Raw genomic sequence first — 10885 nt, forward strand, 5'->3', positions numbered from 1 at the left:
CCAAAGTACTCTGAACATAGTGCTATGAATGCAGTGGTTTTCCATTTTCAGGATGACAGGATATGTGTGATGCATCTTAAGCCAAATCCTGGATATTAGATGTTGAGGTTTTATGAAAATCTCATAACCCTTCTAGCTCACCTTGATCCCAGTTCACGATCCCCAGCCTGTAGCCATTGCTTTTGCCTTGACCACCTTGCTGCCCATAAAGAAAGACAGTTTCCTTTCCTTCCCAGGAAATTCAAGAAACTCACTTGCAGAAAACTCAAATTCTTACTTTTTATGTAGGGAAATTAGGCCTCTGTCTCTACTTTCTCAAGAGGGAGAAGCTTCTTCAGTCAGTTGTGGTTTCTAATAGTACCGCTCTTTTCACCAATATTCGAAGGGCTTAAATTATTTTTTGTTCATTTTTCTTAATTTTTTTCCTTAATCATAAATTGAGGTAGGCTGCTTTGATCAAGGTGTTTTGTATTGGCTGAAAGGGTGTTTCCATGGAGAGCAAGTGGGAGTGGCTGTCAGTGAGATAATGGGAGAAGGGGCCAGGAAGAGAATTGGTGCTGAGCAGTGGGTGCGGTGTGGGGAGTGCACCTGGGCTGGATGAAGGCCAGGCCTTGTGCAGAAAGAGGACTTGAGGTAGAAAGATGGTAATTTATTGACTTATGCTGATTAAGTTGAAGTTCTTTCTTAGTTCCATGTGAAAACCAAACAATAGACACTGAAAATGACAAAACAATAATTATTTTCTATTTTTCCAATAAAAAACCCCCCACAAATCCTTAGAAAACAAGTACTAGGCCCCGGCAGGGCGTGGCTCAGCAGTTGAGCGTCGACCTAGGATCCAGGCGATCGGGGTTCGATTTCCGGTCAGGGCACATGCCCGGGTTTCGGGCTCGATCAATGATTCTCTCATCATTGATGTTTCTATCTCTCTCTCTCCCTCTCCTGTCCTCTCTTTGAAATCAATAAAGATATATTTAAAAAAAAAAAAAAGAAAAAGAAAACAAGTACTAGAAGAATAGGTTTAAAATGTAAAATAGACCCTATTATACAATGCTCTGGTTAACAAATGATCCATGAATCAGAAACAAATAATGTTTCAAATAATTGAAACATTGATTGAACATTTACTGTGTGCCAGGCACATAATTCATTGTGTACATGAATTATTTCATTTAATCCTCACAAAAGTCATAGGGGGTGTGTGCTCTAAAACCCTTATTTTAATAATCTGGAAAAGGAAGTAAAAAGATTAATAAAGCTTAAAAGGATTAAAGGCAGGGGTGGGGGAATGGGTGGAGTGAGAGTAATCAAAGAATTAAATGCATAAATGCATAACCGCATGGACACAGACAATAGTTTGGAGAAAGCCTGGGGGTGGGGCAGATGCCAGGTAGAGGGGATCAATGGGGGGAAAAAGGAGACACCTGTAATGCTTTCAACACTAAAGATAAATTAAAAGAAAAAGGATAGATGTAATTCAGAAAATACAAATAACAAAATATTAGTACTCTCATTTAAAATAACCTTTCCTCTGAGATTCATCAGTCTATTCAATGCTTCTGTGTCTCTGGATCTATTTAAATGTAAAGTTTCAAACATACACATAAGATAGCATTTTAAAAAATTATCTTTATTGTTGAAAGTATTACAGGTGTCCTCTTTTTCCCCCATTGGTCCCCTCTGCTGTGCTTGCCCTGGGGTTTTAACACATTATTGTCTGTGTTTATGGGTTGTGCATATATGCAGATAAGTTCTTAGGTTAATCTCTCCCCACCCCCTAACCCTTCTTTCCCTCTGAGATCCCTCAGTTTGTTCCATGCTTCTGTGTCTCTGGATCTATTTTGTTCATCAGTTTATTTTGTTCATTAGATTCCACATATGAGTGAGATCATGTGATACTTGTCTTTCTCTGACTGGCTTATTTTGCTTAACATAATACTCTCCAGTTCTATCCATGCTGTCCCAAAGGGTAAGAGATCCTTCTTTTTTAAAGCTGGATAGTACTCCATGGTGTAAATATACCAAAACTTATTTATCCACTCATCTACTGATGGGCACTTGGGCTATTTCCAGATCTTAACTATTGTAAATTGTGCTGCTATGGACATAGGGGTGCATAAATTCTTTCTGGTTGGTGTTTTGGGTTTCTTAGGATATATTCCTAGAAGTGGGATGATTGGATCAAATGGCAATTCCATATTTAATTTTTTGAGGAAATGCCACACTGTTTTCCATAGTGGCTGCACCAGTCTGAATTCCCACCAGCAGTGCCCAAGGATTTCCTTTTCTCCACATCCTCGCCAGCCCTTGTCATTTGTTGATGGAGCCATTCTAACAGGTGTGAGGTGGTACCTCATTGTGGTTTTAATTTGCATCTCTCTGATGATTAGTGACTTTGAGCATTTTTTCATATGTCTCTTGGCCATCTGTATGTCCTCTTTGGAGAAGTGTCTATTTAGGTCCTTTGCTCATATTTTAATTGGATTGTTTATCTTCCTTTTAAGTTGTCTGAGTTCCTTATATATTTTGTATGTTAACCCCTTATCAGATGTATCATTGGAAAATTTGTTCTCCCATATAGTGGGCTTACTTTTCATTTTGTTGATGGTTTCTTTTGCTGTGCAGAAGCTTTTTATTTTGATGTAGTCCCCTTTGTTTATTTTCTTTTTTGTTTCCCTTGGCCTAGGAAGGTTATATTGATAGGTACTTATTTATTGCCATTTTAATTCTTTATGGCTATGTTTCTCTCTCTATTTCTTCTTATTATAGTAGCCCCTTTAACATTTCTTGCAATGTTGGTTTGTTAGTGATAAATCTTTTAGCCTTTTTTTTGGTCTGGGAAGCTCTTTATTTCACCATCTATTTTGAATGATAGCTGTCCTGGATAGAGTAGTCTTGGTGTCAGATCCTTGCTTTTCATTACCTTGAATACTTCATGCCATTCCCTTCAGGTCTGTAGAGTTTCTGATGAGAAATCAGCTGACAGCCTTATGGGAACTCCTTTGTAGGTAATAGATTGCTTTTCTCTTGCTGCCTTTAAGATTCTCTCTTTGTCTTGAATTTTTGGCAGTTTAATTATGTGTCTGGGTGTGGGCCTCTTTGGATTCTTCTTGCTTGGAACTCTTTGTGCCTCCTGAACTTGTGTGACTTTTTCCTTGACCAGGTTTAGGAAGTGTTCTGCCATTATTTCTTCAAATAGCTTCTCTAAACTTTGTTTACTTTCTACATCTTCTGGCACTTCTATGATGCAAATATTCTTATGTTTCATGTTGTCCCACAGCTCCCTTAAGCTGTCCTGTTTTTTACTTTTTGGCTCTCTGATTGAATGATTTTTTTTTCTACCCTGTCTTCTAATTCACTGATCCAATCCTTGGCTTCCTCTAATCTGCTGTTTATTCCTTCACTGTATTCTTTACTTCTACTATGTCATTCTTAATTTCCTTCATAGTTTCTATATCTTTTTTTCATGCTGTTGAGCATCCTTACAATCAGTATTCTGAACTCGATATCTGATAGATTGCTTATCTCCATTTCAGTTAGCTTTTCTTCTGGAGAATTCTCTTGTTCTTTCATTTGGGGCTTGTTTGTCTCCCCATTTTGGCTGCCTATTTGTGTGTTTTTATATGTATTAGGTAGATCTCCTAGGACTCTCAGTCTTCTGGCTGGTCTCTGGTGCTGGTAAATGTCAGAAGCTGTTTGTGACTGCCTTGAGTACCCTGTTTGGAACTATCAGAGAACCACAGCTTGTGATTCCGTCTGCTGGAGCTGGGTGCATTTGGAAAGGGCCAAGGTGCTCACCAAGGTCTGCTTTTCTAAGCCCTGGGTTCAGAATCAGATTAGGCAAACACTGCCCTGCCAGCATGGTTCAGTAGTTGAACATCAACCTATGATCCAGGTGATCACGGTTCAGTTTATGGTCAGGGCACATGCCCAGGTTTCGGGTTCGATCCCCAGCGTGGGGTGTGCAGGAGGTAGCCGATCAATGACTCTCTCATCATTGATGTTTCTATCTCTCTCTCTCCCTCTCCTTTTCTCTCTCTGAAATCAATAAAGAGATATATATATATTTTAAAAGATCAGGCAAACACTGAAAGCATACAGGGATCCACCTTTGCCTGTAGGCTGATTGTTTCTCAATGAGCCTCAGGCTGTAGACCACATGAAGGCATAAACTACAGGGTTGGGGGAGAGGTTTTACAGCAGGGTGGGGCAACTGCCACCCCCCACCTCTGGGTAAAAGCTGCCTGGATGGTAAAAGTCTGCCTGAGAAAGATGTCCTCTGCAGTATGGGGGAATGACTCACTCAGCACAGGAATCCATGCTCTATTCCCAGAGCCCCCAAACTTGGACTGACCTCACACAGCTAGTCCGCTCTGCTCTTCCTCTGCTGGAGTGCAACGTGAGTGGTTGCACATGAAATTTTGTGGGTTGGCCCTTTAAAAGGGTGTCTGCATTTCTAGCAATCTCTCCCTGGCACACAGAACTCCCCCAGTGTTTTTCACAACCAGATGCTATATGGGCACATTTCTCAGTTTCTGTGCTCTGGGCTGGCAAGCCCAGCTTGGGGTTTAAACCCCAGAGTTTCCAGTGGAAACCCTCCACATATATCCTTCCTTACCTTCAGCTGCTGCCAGTGGGAACCCAGCCAGCCCTCTCTCGCCCCCGCACCTTCTACCAGTCTCCACTTCTCGTCTTTGGTTATGAGAGTTTTCTCCAGCTAGTCTTCAATTGATTATTGAGGTTAGTTTTTCTATATTTTAATTGTAATTCCAGTTTGTCCTAGGAGAGTGTCAGTGTAGCTTCCACTTAATCTGCAGCCATCTTGTAACCCCTCAAATAAATTTATTTATTGGAGACTTTATCATCTTTTTCTGGTAGTAGGTACATAGGAAGTGCCAAGAAATCAGGTATTGGTTATAACCCTGGACCTCTGGAATATACCCATTCTAATTGCTGGGAGCCAATGTTTTGTCTTTCAGTTCTCTACTTGAGGATGAGACAGAGTTTGTGGCAGCTCATCAGATTATATCATTATCTGATCTTCAGAGGCTTCAGCTTACTGGAGGCCATGATGAATTGTCTTTCTTTAACAAAACTTCATCATCTGTCCTTTTGTTCTCCGTCAACTTTCAGATAAGTCACCTTGTGTCTTTGTGACTCATTTTTATGAATACTGAAAGAAGTAGTCAACACCCTGTGACAGGGACAATAGCATTTTCCTAAGGCTCAAGCCTTGGTGATTACTTGATCTGAATCTAAGAGGTGACAGGTAATAGTTTAACCAACTGCTTCGTCACCTTGAAAAAACATATGCATTAATGAAAGTGTACCTATTGAATTATTGTAATACAATGCTTGACCTTCTAAAAGATACTCACTTCCACCCTAATTGGATTCACTCATATCAAAATTTTAGTTCCTTCCCTTGTAGGAACCAGACTCTTTGGTTGTAACTGATCATAATCAAACTCAGAATTACTTCCCAGAATTCATGGAAGAATTGAACAGTTAATCTTCAGTGAAGCAGTTGGTTCTCCCAAGCAGCTGTGGCCAGGAATTTGAATGCCACTCAGATATCATGTCTCTCATCTCTGATGTTTGCATCATAATTTTTAATTTGCTCCACAAAATGTTAAATAGAGCCAGCAATTGTTCATCATTTTTCCATATTATATCTTCTGCCAACACAAAAGTGTGACCTACTTTCTCAGTTTTAGTCCAAAAACATTCTTGGGAAAGGCTTCACTTGGCCCAGCTTAAATGATGTATCCAAACGTGGGCCAATCAACTGGGGTCATGGGGTGAGGTCATGCAAGGATCTCATCTCCCTAGGAAACCATTTGGATGGAATGGCTGTGGTGAGAGTAGCACATCCTTGGAAAAGTAAGAGACAGTGCTGGCAAAACAATATTTTAGATGTTCATGACAAACTAATCTTGAGTTGGGGAGCAAAATTTGTCTTACATCAAAATATATGTAATACTATGTTCCTTATACACATTAACTTAAAGTGTAGCTGTTAAAGGTAAAGGGAACACATTTTCCATTGTCATTTCAAACCTTTGTCTCTCTTTCACTCTGAAATAACCAACTTATAAGAACAAGGCTGATAGCTCACTTTAAAAACTGAAATCTTACAGCACTTATTGACTTTGCCATTTTCAATAGAAAAACTCTCTTGCAGTATTGATGACCTGAATTATAAGCAAGAGAGTCAAGAATGTTGGAATGTTAACATAATAGATCTCAACTATTTTTGATATTGGTGGTAGAGAAATGTTGAACCTGGAATTAGAATCACTTTGAAGCATGATAGATAGCCATCAAATAAGGCACTAAAGTGATTCTTGACAATCTGATATATATAAGTGGTTTAATAAAATTCCATAGATTGAAAGGTAATAGTGGCATCATTTTGGCTCAGCATGAACAGTTTACCAGAGCTAGTTATTGATGTCTTTCAAAGAACTTGACACAAACTTGAATTTGACGCAAAATTGAATCAGTCAATAGATTTGCTGCCATTCAGTGACTTTTACATTCTGGTTGTTTAAAAATATAAGAATTATACTTTACACTTGAGAGCTCGTTTTAATTAAAATCTCAAGACTGAATTATGCTTCCTGTACTCTGATTATGAGAAGATTGAATTATTTACTCTGTATCTGTGCAGATACCACAGACCTGATTTATTGCTGGAAATGGTCTTCAATCATAGATAAGCATTCTGAATATTCAAAATTTAAAACACATCTTAGTAACTGTTGAAAGTCTGCTGAGAACTAATGCCTAATAGATGCAGACTTAAAAACCATTAATTTAGAACAGTTAGAAGTGCCCCCTACTGTTATAATTTACTCTGCTTCAAAATTTCAGAAACTCTCTGACCCCAAATACAGAGAGTGCTCAATGATTGCAATAATTTCACCGATGTGTAAAGTATGATAGGTAGTTGCAAACTCAGGCACATTATTTTAAAATACCTCTTTTGAGGTACTCTCTTTAGCATGATGCAGTAGTATTCTTTTTTAAAGAATGCATGCCTATTTATGTAGATTGGATTGTATACTCATCTAATAGAAATGGAGATGATAGTCATTAGGATCTTATTCATTTCAACTCACATTAAAATGACTGAAATTTAAAGCATTCAGGAATGAAACAGAAGGTAGATGTGAGAATAGAAATGTATGAGGATGTACCTTCTCCCTTTTCTGCTGCAGCTTAAATTTAGTGGCTTCCCAGTGTCCAGGGAGTGGACAGAGAGATTAAGAGAGATACTATGACCTGGGAGTACTGTTTTTTGCCTTCCTGAGTGAGATGTGAGTTGTGTTAAAACTGAGGGACTTCAAATAAAGTTACTACATATCAGACTGTGGAGGGAGCATTCAAGAAGGAATGACTTGTAAGAGATAAATAATTTGACCATCTATACTAAAGAATTACTTATAACTGTTTCTCCGAGTCCCTATGCATATGAGGTGGTAAAGGTGTAGAAGAAACTAAATCAAATAACTCTGAGCATGGTTTAACCCAGGTTAGTAAATACAGAGGATGTAGCATTGGCCCCCTGCATTATCAGTGCAGGATGCTCAGGACCATTTAATTGAGAGACAGTGATTTTCAGAATTAAGCTTTAGGAGTGGGTAGTATCAGAGAGTTGACACAAGTGGGCATAGAAGACAAGATGCCTTAGGGTGCTTCCTGTGTCACAACTTCGAGGACACAAAGACAAGAGATAGGGAAGATTTGGGAGTGAGAGTGAACCTTGGCTATATATTGGTGCTTGTGGCTTTGGAAGAGTCCAAGCAATACATTCTTAAGAAGATAAAGTCCAATGTCAGTGAAATGTGTGAGCTGAATATCAGGAGGAATAAGCACTCCCTTAAACATTTGTGTGCTCATCACTGGCCCTATTCTACCAAATTCAGGGGACTATAAAATTTTTAGAGTTTAATAGATAATAAATGTGATCTGTAAATTACTGTGTCCAAATTTACAAGCTTATATATTCTAACTTAAAGGTAACAAATGTATGCTAGAGTCCCTGCCTGCTGGAGGACTGGCATCCTAGATGATCCCAAACATTTTAGGAGGTAAAGGCCTATCATTATAAAGATTTGACGTCCAAAATCACAGCATGCTGTAGTGAGTCAGCCACTCCTCCAGGATAAAGAAGGCACCCTAAGACTTTAGCATGATGGTGGTTTTCTGGCTGTCACACACCGTTGGCTGAGAAGGGGGCTAGCCATGTATCTTCAATTGCAGCATGCTTCTGGTTGCCCCAGAACCTCCAGCAGAGGGCAAGACTGGAATAACCTAAGTCTGTTCCATCTTCTCCCCGACCAGGGACTTAGGAGTATGGAGCAGTGTCTCACTATTTTGCTTCCTTTCTGATTCTATTCAATGCCCTTTGACGGTGCTGGATGTGCCTCAGTGCCTGCTTATAAAGAGAATGGGTGATCTATATTTATCCTATGCCAAGTCAACAAGGGGATATCATTGACTGATCAATAAGTTTGATTTAACTGACTACCTCCCTCACTACTCAAATCCACCCCATTCCACTCAATTCAAAGAAAGAAAAGGAGATGGAAAGAAGAAAAGAAAATGAAAAGAGTCGAAGAGACTTACATTGTTTACATATGGATGTATATAGAAACATATTTTAATAAAATATTTGATTTCACTACATAGAAAAATAGAATTGTCAGTCAATTTATTGTCAGAATTTGTGAAGGCCAATGGAACTAGACTGAGAAGATAATCAGTGATTTATGTAAAAGGGATATCAAGCAAACCTGCAAGACTGAAAGAAATCAGGAAGGTCCTTTATGCCACATTCACTGTCAGAACTCTGATTTGGAACACAACTTTTCTTTAAAACCTGTTTTCCCCTCTTTCTACTTGGGGCAGCTTGTACCAACATCTATGGGTTAATTAGCTATAAAACAAACAAACAAAAGTCACTTAACAGGAATATGATAACCCAATTTAGCAACATGTCCCCATTAACCTGCTGCAAACCCCTCTAGCCCCCTATGACCTAAAAAACTTAAGGCCCCATCATTCATACTTCCTACCATTATTCTCTCCTTTATAAATCTTTCCTCCATTTCTGCACTCCCATCCCCCACAACATATAATATTACCATACATTTGCAATTGCTAATTATTTGACAGAAAGGTGGAAGCCATTAAAAATAGTCGGTGCATAGTTAAGATATTTGGCTGTAAGAACATAAAGCTATCTCAAATGATGGGGATTTATTTGAGGTTACCTCTGTGGCATTAAGAGAGATGGAGTTTCACAAGACTGCAACAGTTGAGTCACATGAAATAAACAGGAGCCATGCTTCATCCAGGATTTACGGAGCTTCCCTGAGAAGGACCGGTGATTCAGGATTCAAGGCTGCTGGGGGGACAGGGTTATTTCATGGGCCCTTTTTGTTAAGCTCCCTCCAGTTTTACCATCAGAGGGAGCTCAGCCAAAGGGGCATTGTGTTGCTAAATTGAGTTATTCTATTCCTCTTGCCTAATTACCATCCTGTCTATCCCCCTTATATCTTTACCCTATGGTGTATTTTCGATTTACTTCATGTTTCTGCTTACTTATAATTTGGCTCCTTTATGATTTTCTTTTTTTATGTGTGCTTTTGGTGGGTTAAATATTCTTCCTTCCCAATCTACTAATTACAGGTCTTTTTGTATTCACACAAAAATTCCCACCACAGTAAAATTCCTGAGGAAGATATTTTGATTGGGCTAGATAATCACCATGATTCCTGTTGGGCAGAGCTTTTAAATGGGCCAGTCTCTAGCAAGGTGCCTACTCTAGTCCAAACAACTATAACTGGTGTGCAGGATTATTCATGTAAACTCGTTCAGGGACAGGGGAAGAATCCCCACGGCTGTTGCCTAAGCAGAGCTGATGCTTAATGGTTTTCTTTGTAAGACAACTATTGGTATCCCAGGTGCTGTAACTGACCTGTGTACGGTGTTCATAGAAGTCAGATTTTTCCTAGAAATTGTACAAGTCAAATTCTCTTACAACAAAAATCTACAAATATCAGACTAAAAAAAGATTAAAATACATTGATAGTTATATTATTGAATAAAAGTTAATTTGGTTCATAGCAGATTTGAACCTCCCCTCCCCTCCCCTCCCCTCCCCTCCCCTCCCCTCCCCTCCCCTCCCCTCCCCTCCCCTCCCCTCCCCTCCCCTCCCCTCCCCTCCCCTCCCCTCCCCTCCCCTCCCCTCCCCTCCCCTCCCCTCCCCTCCCCTCCCCTCCCCTCCCCTCCCCTCCCCTCCCTTCCTTCCTACTTGCTTCTTTCTTTTTATCTCTTTAGACTTTGAGAATTCACTTCATGCATATTCTACATAGTTTTGAATTGATTTGTCACAATGCATACTGTTGAGCCTTTTCTTTGTCCTTAAAGTCAGTCACTATAGCCATAAACTTGCAAAGTGAAACTAACTGGTATCTATCAAATTTTCTAAGCCAAGGGTGCCATGATTGTTGTTTACAATTCTTGCATGATGATTTTCTGGAGGAGCATGTTCATTGTTAAAGTATCAAAGGCATGTCAGGAGGGATTATTCTCTACTTATCATTTTGTATAAAAACTGACAATAACAGAATTTAATAACAGTTTTAAAGAAAAAATGGAAAACATTTAAAAACATTTTTAAAACATAAAGATTTGTAAGTTTTACATATGTTTGTCTCTCGCCTGTTTATCTAGCTATGTATGACTTATAAACTTTACTTTTTAAAATTGGAGCCAGTCAACCCTGGGTTAATATTACAAATCTACTGATTATTAAATCCGCGTCTTAGGCAAAGTATTAGTCTAGCTTTCCGTATCTTCACTTGTAAAATTA

The sequence above is a fragment of the Miniopterus schreibersii genome, assembly GCF_964146895.1.
Source record: "Miniopterus schreibersii genome assembly, chromosome: 6".
Taxonomy (NCBI): Eukaryota; Metazoa; Chordata; class Mammalia; order Chiroptera; family Miniopteridae; genus Miniopterus; species Miniopterus schreibersii.